This window comes from Calliopsis andreniformis, unplaced genomic scaffold, assembly GCF_051401765.1.
Source record: "Calliopsis andreniformis isolate RMS-2024a unplaced genomic scaffold, iyCalAndr_principal scaffold0039, whole genome shotgun sequence".
NCBI lineage: Eukaryota > Metazoa > Arthropoda > Insecta > Hymenoptera > Andrenidae > Calliopsis > Calliopsis andreniformis.
In genome coordinates, this window is record NW_027480448.1 from 3,907,472 (window position 1) to 3,921,317 (window position 13,846).

Sequence of the window (13,846 nt, forward strand, 5' to 3'; positions counted from 1 at the left end):
GTATTGATGATTGAATATTGAGGATTGAGGATTGAGGTTTGAGGATTGAGGACGAGGACTGACGGTTGAAGATTGAGGTTTGAGGATTGAGGATTGTGGATTGAAGACTGAGGATTGAGGATTGAGGATTGAAGATTGAGGATAGAGGATTGAGGATTGAGGATTGAGGATTGAAGATTGAGGAATGAGGATTGAGGATTGAGGATTGAGGATTGAGGATTGAGGATTGAGGATTGAAGATTTAATATTGATGATTGAAGATTGAGGATTGAGCATTGAAGGTTGTGGATAGAGGACGAGGACTGAGGGTTGAATATTGATGTTTGAGGTCTGAGGATTGAGGATTGAGGATTGAGAATTGAGGATTGAGGATTGAGGATTGAAGATTGAGGATTGGGTATTGAGGATTGAAGAATGAGAATTGAGGATTGAGGATTGAGGATTGAGGATTGCAGATTGAGTATTGAGGATTGAGTATTGTGGATTGAGGACTGAGGATTGAGGATTGAGTATTGAGCATAGAGGATTGAATATTGATGACTGGGGATTGAGGATTGAAGATTGAGTATTAAGGATTGAAGATTGGGGATTGAGGATCTAGGATTGGAGATTGAGTATTGAGGATTGAACATTGAGGATTGAGGATTGAAGATTGAGGATTGGGTATTGAGGATTGAAGAATGAGGATTGAGGATTGAGGATTGAGGATTGAGGATTGAGGATTGAAGATTGAGTATTGAGGATTGAACATTGAGGCTTGAGGATTGAGAATTGAGGATTGGGGATTGAAGATTGAGTATTGAGGATTGAAGATTGAGGATTGAGGAATGAGGATTGAGGATTGAGGATTGAGGATTGAGGATTGAGGATTGAGGATTGAAGATTGAATATTGATGATTGAAGATTGAGGATTGAGCATTGAAGGTTGTGGATAGAGGACGAGGACTGAGGGTTGAATATTGATGTTTGAGGTCTGAGGATTGAGGATTGAGGATTGAGAATTGAGGATTGAGGATTGAGGATTGAAGATTGAGGATTGGGTATTGAGGATTGAAGAATGAGAATTGAGGATTGAGGATTGAGGATTGAGGATTGCAGATTGAGTATTGAGGATTGAGTATTGAGGATTCAGGATTGAGGATTGAGTATTGGGGATTGAGAATTGAGGATTGAGGATTGAAATTGAGTATTGAGGATTGAAGATTGAGGATTGAGACTTGATTATTGAATATTGTGGATTGAGTATTGAACCATGAGTATTCAGAATATTGTATTGAGTATTGAGAATTGAGGATTGATGGTTGAGTATTGAGGATTGATGGCTGAGGGTTGTGTCTTGAATATTGAGGATTGATGATTGAGGATTGAGGATAGAGCATTGAGGATTGAAGATTGAGTATTGATGATTGAAGATTGAGGATTGAGGACTGAGGATTGAGGATTGAGGTTGAGGTTTGAAGATTGAGGATTGAGGATTGAGGATTGACGATTGAGGATTGAGTATTGGGGATTGAGAATTGAGGATTGAGGATTGAAATTGAGTATTGAGGATTGATGATTGAGGATTGAGACTTGATTATTGAATATTGTGGTTTGAGTATTGAACCATGAGTATTCAGAATATTGTATTGAGTATCGAGAATTGAGGATTGATGGGTGAGTATTGAGGATTGATGGCTGAGGGTTGTGTCTTGAATATTGAGGATTGAGGATTGAGGATTGAGGATAGAGCATTGAGGATTGAAGATTTAGTATTGATGATTGAATATTGAGGATTGAGGATTGAGGTTTGAGGATTGAGGACGAGGACTGACGGTTGAAGATTGAGGTTTGAGGATTGAGGATTGTGGATTGAAGACTGAGGATTGAGGATTGAGGATTGAGCATTGAGGATTGAAGATTGAACACTGGGGATTGAGGATTGAAGATTGAGTATTAAGGATTGAAGATTGGGGATTGAGGATCTAGGATTGGAGATTGATTACTGAGGATTGAAGATTGAGGATTGAGGATTGAGGATTGAGAATTGAGAATTGAGGTTGAGGACTGAGGGTTGAGGACTGAGGTTTGAGGAATGAGGATTGAGGGTTGAGGATTGAGGATTGAGGATTGAGGATTGAGGATTGAGTATTGAAGATTGAGTATTGATGCCTGAGGACTGAGGATCGAGGATTGAGGATTGAGGATTGGAGATTGATTATTGAGGATTGAAGATTGAGGATTGAGGATTGAGGATTGAGAATTGAGAATTGAGTATGAGGACTGAGGGTTGAGGATTGAGGTTTGAGGGATGAGGATTGAGGGTTGGGGAATGAGGATTGAAGATTGAGGATTGAGGATTGAGCATTGAAGATTGAGTATTGATGCCTGAGGATTGAGGATTGAGGATTGATGGTTGAGGATCGAGGATTGGGGATTGAGAATTGAGGATTGAGGATTGAAATTGAGTATTGAGGATTGATGATTGAGGATTGAGACTTGATTATTGAATATTGTGGTTTGAGTATTGAACCATGAGTATTCAGAATATTGTATTGAGTATTGAGAATTGAGGATTGATGGTTGAGTATTGAGGATTGATGGCTGAGGGTTTTGTCTTGAATATTGAGGATTGAGGATTGAGGATTGAAGATAGAGCATTGAGGATTGAATATTGAGTATTGATGATTGAATATTGAGGATTGAGGATTGAGGTTTGAGGATTGAGGACGAGGACTGACGGTTGAAGAATGAGGTTTGAGGATTGAGGATTGTGAATTGAGGACTGAGGATTGAGGATTGACGATTGATCATTGAGGATTGAAGATTGATGACTGGGGATTGAGGATTGAAGATTGAGTATTAAGGATTGAAGATTGGGGATTGTGGATCTAGGATTGGAGATTGAGTATTGAGGATTGAACATTGAGGCTTGAGGATTGAGAAATGAGGATTGGGGATTGAAGATTGAGTATTGAGTATTGAAGATTGAGGATTGAGGAATGAGGACTGAGGATTGAGGATTGAGGATTGAGGATTGAGGATTGAGGATTGAAGATTGAATATTGATGATTGAAGATTGAGGATTGAGGATTGAAAGTTGTGGATAGAGGACGAGGACTGAGGGTTGAATATTGATGTTTGAGGTCTGAGGATTGAGGATTGAGGATTGAGAATTGAGGATTGAGGATTGGGGATTGAAGATTGAGGATTGGGTATTGAGGATTGAAGAATGAGGATTGAGGATTGAGGATTGAGGATTGAGGATTGCAGATTGAGTATTGAGGATTGAGGATTGAGGATTGAAGATTGAGGATTGAGGATTGAAGATTGAGGATTGAGGATTGAGGATTGAGGATTGAGGTTGAGGATTGAAGATTGAGGATTGGGGATTGAGGATTGACGATTGAGGATTGAGTATTGGGGATTGAGAATTGAGGATTGAGGATTGAAATTGAGTATTGAGGATTGAAGATTGAGGATTGAGACTTGATTATTGAATATTGTGGATTGAGTATTGAACCATGAGTATTCAGAATATTGTATTGAGTATTGAAGATTGAGTATTGATGCCTGAGGACTGAGGATCGAGGATTGAGGATTGAGGATTGGAGATTGATTATTGAGGATTGAAGATTGAGGATTGAGGATTGAGGATTGAGAATTGAGAATTGAGTATGAGGAGTGAGGGTTGAGGATTGAGGTTTGAGGGATGAGGATTGAGGGTTGGGGAATGAGGATTGAAGATTGAGGATTGAGGATTGAGCATTGAAGATTGAGTATTGATGCCTGAGGATTGAGGATTGAGGATTGATGGTTGAGGATCGAGGATTGGGGATTGAGAATTGAGGATTGAGGATTGAAATTGAGTATTGAGGATTGATGATTGAGGATTGAGACTTGATTATTGAATATTGTGGTTTGAGTATTGAACCATGAGTATTCAGAATATTGTATTGAGCATTGAGAATTGAGGATTGATGGTTGAGTATTGAGGATTGATGGCTGAGGGTTGTGTCTTGAATATTGAGGATTGAGGATTGAGGATTGAAGATAGAGCATTGAGGATTGAATATTGAGTATTGATGATTGAATATTGAGGATTGAGGATTGAGGTTTGAGGATTGAGGACGAGGACTGACGGTTGAAGAATGAGGTTTGAGGATTGAGGATTGTGAATTGAGGACTGAGGATTGAGGATTGACGATTGATCATTGAGGATTGAAGATTGATGACTGGGGATTGAGGATTGAAGATTGAGTATTAAGGATTGAAGATTGGGGATTGTGGATCTAGGATTGGAGATTGAGTATTGAGGATTGAACATTGAGGCTTGAGGATTGAGAAATGAGGATTGGGGATTGAATATTGAGTATTGAGGATTGAAGATTGAGGATTGAGGAATGAGGACTGAGGATTGAGGATTGAGGATTGAGGATTGAGGATTGAGGATTGAAGATTGAATATTGATGATTGAAGATTGAGGATTGAGGATTGAAAGTTGTGGATAGAGGACGAGGACTGAGGGTTGAATATTGATGTTTGAGGTCTGAGGATTGAGGATTGAGGATTGAGAATTGAGGATTGAGGATTGGGGATTGAAGATTGAGGATTGGGTATTGAGGATTGAAGAATGAGGATTGAGGATTGAGGATTGAGGATTGAGGATTGCAGATTGAGTATTGAGGATTGAGGATTGAGGATTGAAGATTGAGGATTGAGGATTGAAGATTGAGGATTGAGGATTGAGGATTGAGGATTGAGGTTGAGGATTGAAGATTGAGGATTGGGGATTGAGGATTGACGATTGAGGATTGAGTATTGGGGATTGAGAATTGAGGATTGAGGATTGAAATTGAGTATTGAGGATTGAAGATAGAGGATTGAGACTTGATTATTGAATATTGTGGATTGAGTATTGAACCATGAGTATTCAGAATATTGTATTGAGTATTGAGAATTGAGGATTGATGGTTGAGTATTGAGGATTGATGGCTGAGGGTTGTGTCTTGAATATTGAGGATTGAGGATTGAGGATTGAGGATAGAGCATTGAGGATTGAAGATTGAGTATTGATGATTGAAGATTGAGGATTGAGGATTGAGGATTGAGGATTGAGGTTGAGGATTGAAGATTGACGATTGGGGATTGAGGATTGACGATTGAGGATTGAGTATTGGGGATTGAGTATTGAGGATTGAGGATTGAAATTGAGTATTGAGGATTGAAGATTGAGGATTGAGACTTGATTATTGAATATTGTGGATTGAGTATTGAACCATGAGTATTCAGAATATTGTATTGAGTATTGAGAATTGAGGATTGATGGTTGAGTATAGAAGATTGATGGCTGAGGGTTGTGTCTTGTATATTGAGGATTGAGGATTGAGGATTGAGGATAGAGCATTGAGGATTGAAGATTGAGTATTGATGATTGAAGATTGAGGATTGAGGATTGAGGATTGAGGATTGAGGTTGAGGATTGAAGATTGACGATTGGGGATTGAGGATTGACGATTGAGGATTGAGTATTGGGGATTGAGAATTGAGGATTGAGGATTGAAATTGAGTATTGAGGATTGAAGATTGAGGATTGAGACTTGATTATTGAATATTGTGGATTGAGTATTGAACCATGAGTATTCAGAATATTGTATTGAGTATTGAGAATTGAGGATTGATGGGTGAGTATTGAGGATTGGTGGCTGAGTGTTGTGTCTTGAATATTGAGGATTGAGGATTGAGGATAGAGCATTGAGGATTGAAGATTGAGTATTGATGATTGAATATTGAGGATTGAGAATTGAGGTTTGAGGATTGAGGACGAGGACTGACGGTTGAAGGTTGAGGTTTGAGGATTGAGGATTGTGGATTGAAGACTGAGGATTGAGGATTGAGGATTGAGCATTGAGGATTGAAGATTGATGACTGGGGATTGAGGATTGAAGATTGAGTATTAAGGATTGAAGATTGGGGATTGAGGATCTAGGATTTGAGATTGATTATTGAGGATTGAAGATTGAGGATTGAGGATTGAGGATTGAGAATTGAGAATTGAGGATGAGGACTGAGGGTTGAGGACTGAGGTTCGAGGAATGAGGATTGAGGGTTGAGGATTGAGGATTGAGGATTGAGGATTCAGGATTGAGTGTTGAAGATTGAGTGTTGATGCCTGAGGACTGAGGATCGAGGATTGAGGATTGAGGATTGGAGATTGATTATTGAGGATTGAAGATTGAGGATTGAGGATTGAGGATTGAGAATTGAGAATTGAGTATGAGGACTGAGGGTTGAGGATTGAGGTTTGAGGGATGAGGATTGAGGGTTGGGGAATGAGGATTGAAGATTGAGGATTGAGGATTGAGCATTGAAGATTGAGTATTGATGCCTGAGGATTGAGGATTGATGATTGATGATTGAGGATCGAGGATTGGGGATTGAGAATTGAGGATTGAGGATTGAAATTGAGTATTGAGGATTGATGATTGAGGATTGAGACTTGATTATTGAATATTGTGGTTTGAGTATTGAACCATGAGTATTCAGAATATTGTATTGAGTATTGAGAATTGAGGATTGACGGTTGAGTATTGAGGATTGATGGCTGAGGGTTGTGTCTTGAATATTGAGGATTGAGGACTGAGGATTGAGGATAGAGCATTGAGGATTGAAGATTGAGTATTGATGATTGAAGATTGAGGATTGAGGATTGAGGATTGAGGATTGAGGTTGAGGATTGAAGATTGACGATTGGGGATTGAGGATTGACGATTGAGGATTGAGTATTGGGGATTGAGTATTGAGGATTGAGGATTGAAATTGAGTATTGAGGATTGAAGATTGAGGATTGAGACTTGATTATTGAATATTGTGGATTGAGTATTGAACCATGAGTATTCAGAATATTGTATTGAGTATTGAGAATTGAGGATTGATGTTTGAGTATTGAAGATTGATGGCTGAGGGTTGTGTCTTGAATATTGAGGATTGAGGATTGAGGATTGAGGATAGAGCATTGAGGATTGAAGATTGAGTATTGATGATTGAAGATTGAGGATTGAGGATTGAGGATTGAGGATTGAGGTTGAGGATTGAAGATTGACGATTGGGGATTGAGGATTGACGATGGAGGATTGAGTATTGGGGATTGAGAATTGAGGATTGAGGATTGAAATTGAGTATTGAGGATTGAAGATTGAGGATTGAGACTTGATTATTGAATATTGTGGATTGAGTATTGAACCATGAGTATTCAGAATATTGTATTGAGTATTGAGAATTGAGGATTGATGGGTGAGTATTGAGGATTGATGGCTGAGGGTTGTGTCTTGAATATTGAGGATTGAGGATTGAGGATTGAGGATAGAGCATTGAGGATTGAAGATTGAGGATTGGGTATTGAGGATTGAAGAATGAGAATTGAGGATTGAGGATTGAGGATTGAGGATTGCAGATTGAGTATTGAGGATTGAGTATTGAGGTTTCAGGATTGAGGATTGAGTATTGGGGATTGAGAATTGAGGATTGAGGATTGAAATTGAGTATTGAGGATTGAAGATTGAGGTTTGAGACTTGATTATTGAATATTGTGGATTGAGTATTGAACCATGAGTATTCAGAATATTGTATTGAGTATTGAGAATTGAGGATTGATGGTTGAGTATTGAGGATTGATGGCTGAGGGTTGTGTCTTGAATATTGAGGATTGATGATTGAGGATTGAGGATAGAGCATTGAGGATTGAAGATTGAGTATTGATGATTGAAGATTGAGGATTGAGGACTGAGGTTCGAGGAATGAGGATTGAGGGTTGAGGATTGAGGATTGAGGATTGAGGATTCAGGATTGAGTATTGAAGATTGAGTATTGATGCCTGAGGACTGAGGATCGAGGATTGAGGATTGAGGATTGGGGAATGATTATTGAGGATTGAAGATTGAGGATTGAGGATTGAGGATTGAGAATTGAGAATTGAGTATGAGGACTGAGGGTTGAGGATTGAGGTTTGAGGGATGAGGATTGAGGGTTGGGGAATGAGGATTGAAGATTGAGGATTGAGGATTGAGCATTGAAGATTGAGTATTGATGCCTGAGGATTGAGGATTGAGGATTGATGGTTGAGGATCGAGGATTGGGGATTGAGAATTGAGGATTGAGGATTGAAATTGAGTATTGAGGATTGATGATTGAGGATTGAGACTTGATTATTGAATATTGTGGTTTGAGTATTGAACCATGAGTATTCAGAATATTGTATTGAGTATTGAGAATTGAGGATTGATGGTTGAGTATTGAGGATTGATGGCTGAGGGTTGTGTCTTGAATATTGAGGATTGAGGATTGAGGATTGAAGATAGAGCATTGAGGATTGAATATTGAGTATTGATGATTGAATATTGAGGATTGAGGATTGAGGTTTGAGGATTGAGGACGAGGACTGACGGTTGAAGAATGAGGTTTGAGGATTGAGGATTGTGAATTGAGGACTGAGGATTGAGGATTGACGATTGATCATTGAGGATTGAAGATTGATGACTGGGGATTGAGGATTGAAGATTGAGTATTAAGGATTGAAGATTGGGGATTGTGGATCTAGGATTGGAGATTGAGTATTGAGGATTGAACATTGAGGCTTGAGGATTGAGAAATGAGGATTGGGGATTGAAGATTGAGTATTGAGGATTGAAGATTGAGGATTGAGGAATGAGGACTGAGGATTGAGGATTGAGGATTGAGGATTGAGGATTGAGGATTGAAGATTGAATATTGATGATTGAAGATTGAGGATTGAGGATTGAAAGTTGTGGATAGAGGACGAGGACTGAGGGTTGAATATTGATGTTTGAGGTCTGAGGATTGAGGATTGAGGATTGAGAATTGAGGATTGAGGATTGGGGATTGAAGATTGAGGATTGGGTATTGAGGATTGAAGAATGAGGATTGAGGATTGAGGATTGAGGATTGAGGATTGCAGATTGAGTATTGAGGATTGAGGATTGAGGATTGAAGATTGAGGATTGAGGATTGAAGATTGAGGATTGAGGATTGAGGATTGAGGATTGAGGTTGAGGATTGAAGATTGAGGATTGGGGATTGAGGATTGACGATTGAGGATTGAGTATTGGGGATTGAGAATTGAGGATTGAGGATTGAAATTGAGTATTGAGGATTGAAGATTGAGGATTGAGACTTGATTATTGAATATTGTGGATTGAGTATTGAACCATGAGTATTCAGAATATTGTATTGAGTATTGAGAATTGAGGATTGATGGTTGAGTATTGAGGATTGATGGCTGAGGGTTGTGTCTTGAATATTGAGGATTGAGGATTGAGGATTGAGGATAGAGCATTGAGGATTGAAGGTTGAGTATTGATGATTGAAGATTGAGGATTGAGGATTGAGGATTGAGGATTGAGGTTGAGGATTGAAGATTGACGATTGGGGATTGAGGATTGACGATTGAGGATTGAGTATTGGGGATTGAGTATTGAGGATTGAGGATTGAAATTGAGTATTGAGGATTGAAGATTGAGGATTGAGACTTGATTATTGAATATTGTGGATTGAGTATTGAACCATGAGTATTCAGAATATTGTATTGAGTATTGAGAATTGAGGATTGATGGTTGAGTATTGAAGATTGATGGCTGAGGGTTGTGTCTTGAATATTGAGGATTGAGGATTGAGGATTGAGGATAGAGTATTGAGGATTGAAGATTGAGTATTGATGATTGAAGATTGAGGATTGAGGATTGAGGATTGAGGATTGAGGTTGAGGATTGAAGATTGACGATTGGGGATTGAGGATTGACGATTGAGGATTGAGTATTGGGGATTGAGAATTGAGGATTGAGGATTGAAATTGAGTATTGAGGATTGAAGATTGAGGATTGAGACTTGATTATTGAATATTGTGGATTGAGTATTGAACCATGAGTATTCAGAATATTGTATTGAGTATTGAGAATTCAGGATTGATGGGTGAGTATTGAGGATTGATGGCTGAGTGTTGTGCTTTGAATATTGAGGATTGAGGATTGAGGATTGAGGATAGAGCATTGAGGATTGAAGATTGAGTATTGATGATTGAATATTGAGGATTGAGGATTGAGGTTTGAGGATTGAGGACGAGGACTGACGGTTGAAGGTTGAGGTTTGAGGATTGAGGATTGTGGATTGAAGACTGAGGATTGAGGATTGAGGATTGAGCATTGAGGATTGAAGATTGATGACTGGGGATTGAGGATTGGGTATTGAGGAGTGAAGAATGAGGATTGAGGATTGAGGATTGAGGATTGAGGATTGCAGATTGAGTATTGAGGATTGAGGATTGAGGATTGAGGATTGAGGATTGAGGATCGAGGATTGAGGATTGAGGATTGAGGAGCGAAGATTGAGTATTGAGGATTGAAGATTGAGGATTGTGTATTGAGGATTGAAGAATGAGCATTGAGGATTGAGGATTGACGCTTGAGGATTGCAAATTGAGTATTGAGGATTGAGGATTGAGGATTGAGGATTGAGGATTGTGGATTGAGGATTGAGGATTGAGGATTGAGGATTGAGGATTGAGGATTGAGTATTGAGGATTGAAGATTGAGGATTGAGGATTGAGGATTGATAATTGAGGATTGAGGATTGAGGTTTGTGAATTGAGGACGAGGACTGAGGGTTGAGTATTGATGTGTGAGGTCTGAGGATTGAGGATTGAGGATTGAGAGTTGAGGATTGAGGATTGAAGATTGAGTATTGAGGATTGAACATTGAGGATTGAGGATTGAGAATTGAGGAATGGGGATTGAAGATTGAGTATTGAGGATTGAAGATTGAGGATTGAGGATTGAGGATTGAGGATTGAGGATTGAAGATTGAGGATTATGGATTGAGGATTGAGGATTGAGGATTGAGGATTGAGGATTGAAGATTGAATATTGAGGATTGTGGATTGAGGATTGAGGATTGACGACTGAGGAATGAGGATCGAGGATTGAGGATTGAATATTGAGGATTGAGGATTGAGGATTGAGGATTGAGGACTAAGGATTGAAGATTGGGGATTGAGGATCTATGATTGGAGATCGATTATTGAGGATTGAAGATTGAGGATAGAGGATTGAGGATTGAGGATTGAGAATTGAGGATGAGGACTGATGGTTGAGGATTGAGGTTTGATGAATGAGGATTGAGGATTGAGGATTGAGGATTGGGGATTGAAGATTAAGTATTGAGGATTGAAGATTGAGAATTCAGGATTGAGGATTGAGGATTGAGGATTGAATATTGAGGATTGAGGATTGAAGATTGAGGATTGAGGATTGTGGATTGAGGATTGAGGATTGAGGATTGAGGATTGAAGATTGAGTATTGAGGATTGAAGATTGAGGATTGAGGATTGAGGATTGATAATTGAGGATTGAGGGTTGAAGATTGAGGATTGAGGATTGAAATTGAGTATTGAGGATTGAAGATTGAGGATTGAGATTTGATTATTGAATATTGTGGTTTGAGTGCCGAACCATGCGGATTCAGGATATTCTATTGAGTATTGAGAATTGAGGATTGATGGTTGAGTATTGAGGAATGTTGGCTGAGGGTTGTGTGTTGAATATTGAGGATTGGGGATTGAGGATTGAGGATTGAGTATTGAAGATAGAGGATTGGGTATTGAGGATTGAAGGATGACGATTGAGGATTGAGGATTGAGGGTTGCGGATTGAGGACCTAGGATTGGAGATAGATTATTGACGATTGATGATTGGGGATTGAGGATTGAGGATTGAGGATCTAGGATTGGTAATCGATTATTGAGGATTGAGGTTTGAGGTCTGAGGACTGCGGATTGAGAATTGAGAATTGAGGATTGAGGATTGAGGATTGAACATTGAGGATTGAGGATTGAGAATTGAGGAATGGGGATTGAAGATTGAGTATTGAGGATTGAAGATTGAGGATTGAGGATTGAGGATTGACGATTGAGGATTGGGTATTGTGGATTGAACATTGAGGATTGAGGATTGAGGATTGAGGATTGAGGATTGAGGACTGAATATTGAATATTGATGATTGATGATTGAGGATTGAGGATTGAGGGTTGTGAATTGAGGACGAGGACTGAGGGTTGAGTATTGATGTGTGAGGTCTGAGGATTGAGGATTGAGGATTGAGAGTTGAGGATTGAGGATTGAAGATTGAGTATTGGGTGTTGAGGATTGAAGAATGAGGATTGAGGATTGAGGATTGAGGATTGAGGATTGAAGATTGAGTATTGAGGATTGAACATTGAGTATTGAGGATTGAGAATTGAGGAATGGGGATTGAAGATTGAGTATTGAGGATTGAAGATTGAGGATTGAGGATTGAGGATTGAGGATTGAGGATTGAAGATTGAGGATTGTGGATTGAGGATTGAGGATTGAGGATTGAGGATTGAGGATTGAAGATTGAATATTGATGATTGAAGGTTGAGGATTGAGGATTGATGGTTGTGGATAGAGGACGAGGACTGAGGGTTGAATATTGATGCTTGAGGTCTGAGGATTGAGGATTGAGGATTGAGAATTGAGGATTGAGGATTGAGGATTGAAGATTGAGGATTGAGAATTGGGGATTGAAGATTGAGTATTGAGGATTGAAGATTGAGGATTGAGAATTGAGGATTGAGGATTGAGGATTGAAGAATGAGGATTGAGGATTGAGGATTGAGAATTGAGGATTGAAGATTGATAATTGAGGATTGAACATTGAGGATTGAGGATTGAGAATTGAGGATTGGGGTATTGAAGATTGAGTATTGAGGATTGAAGATTGAGGATTGAGAATTGAGGATTGAGGATTGAGGATTGAATGTTGAGGATTGTGGATTGAGGATTGAGGATTGAAGATTGAAGATTGGGTATTGAGGATTGAAGAATGAGGATTGAGGATTGAGGATTGAGGATTGACAATTGCAGATTACGTATTGAGGATTGAGGATTGAGAATTGAGGATTGAGGATTGAGGATTGAGGATTGAGGACTGAGGATTGATGATTGAGGATTGAAGATTGAGTATTGAGGATTGAAGATTGAGGATTGAGGATTGAGGATTGAGGATTGAGGTTGAGGATTGAAGATTGAGGATTGGGGATTGAGGATTGACGGTTGAGGATTGATGATTGAGGATTGAAGATTGATTATTGATGATTGAAGATTGAGGACTGAGGATTGAGTGTTGTGGATTGAGGACGAGGACTGAGGGTTGAATATTGATGTTTGAGGTCTGAGGATTAAGGATTGTGGTTTGAGAATTGAGGATTGAGGATTGAGGATTGAAGATTGAGGATTGTGTATTGAGGATTGAAGTATGAGGATTGAGGATTGAGGTTTGAGGATTGAGGATTGCAGATTGAGTATTGAGGATTGAAGATTGAGGTTTGAGGATTGAGGATTGAAGATTGAGGATAGAGGATTGAGGATTGAGGATTGAGGATTGAAGATTGAGGAATGAGGATTGAGGATTGAGGATTGAGGATTGAGGATTGAGGATTGAGGATTGAAGATTTAATATTGATGATTGAAGATTGAGGATTGAGCATTGAAGGTTGTGGATAGAGGACGAGGACTGAGGGTTGAATATTGATGTTTGAGGTCTGAGGATTGAGGATTGAGGATTGAGAATTGAGGATTGAGGATTGAGGATTGAAGATTGAGGATTGGGTATTGAGGATTGAAGAATGAGAATTGAGGATTGAGGATTGAGGATTGAGGATTGCAGATTGAGTATTGAGGATTGAGTATTGTGGATTGAGGACGGAGGATTGAGGATTGAGTATTGAGCATAGAGGATTGAAGATTGATGACTGGGGATTGAGGATTGAAGATTGAGT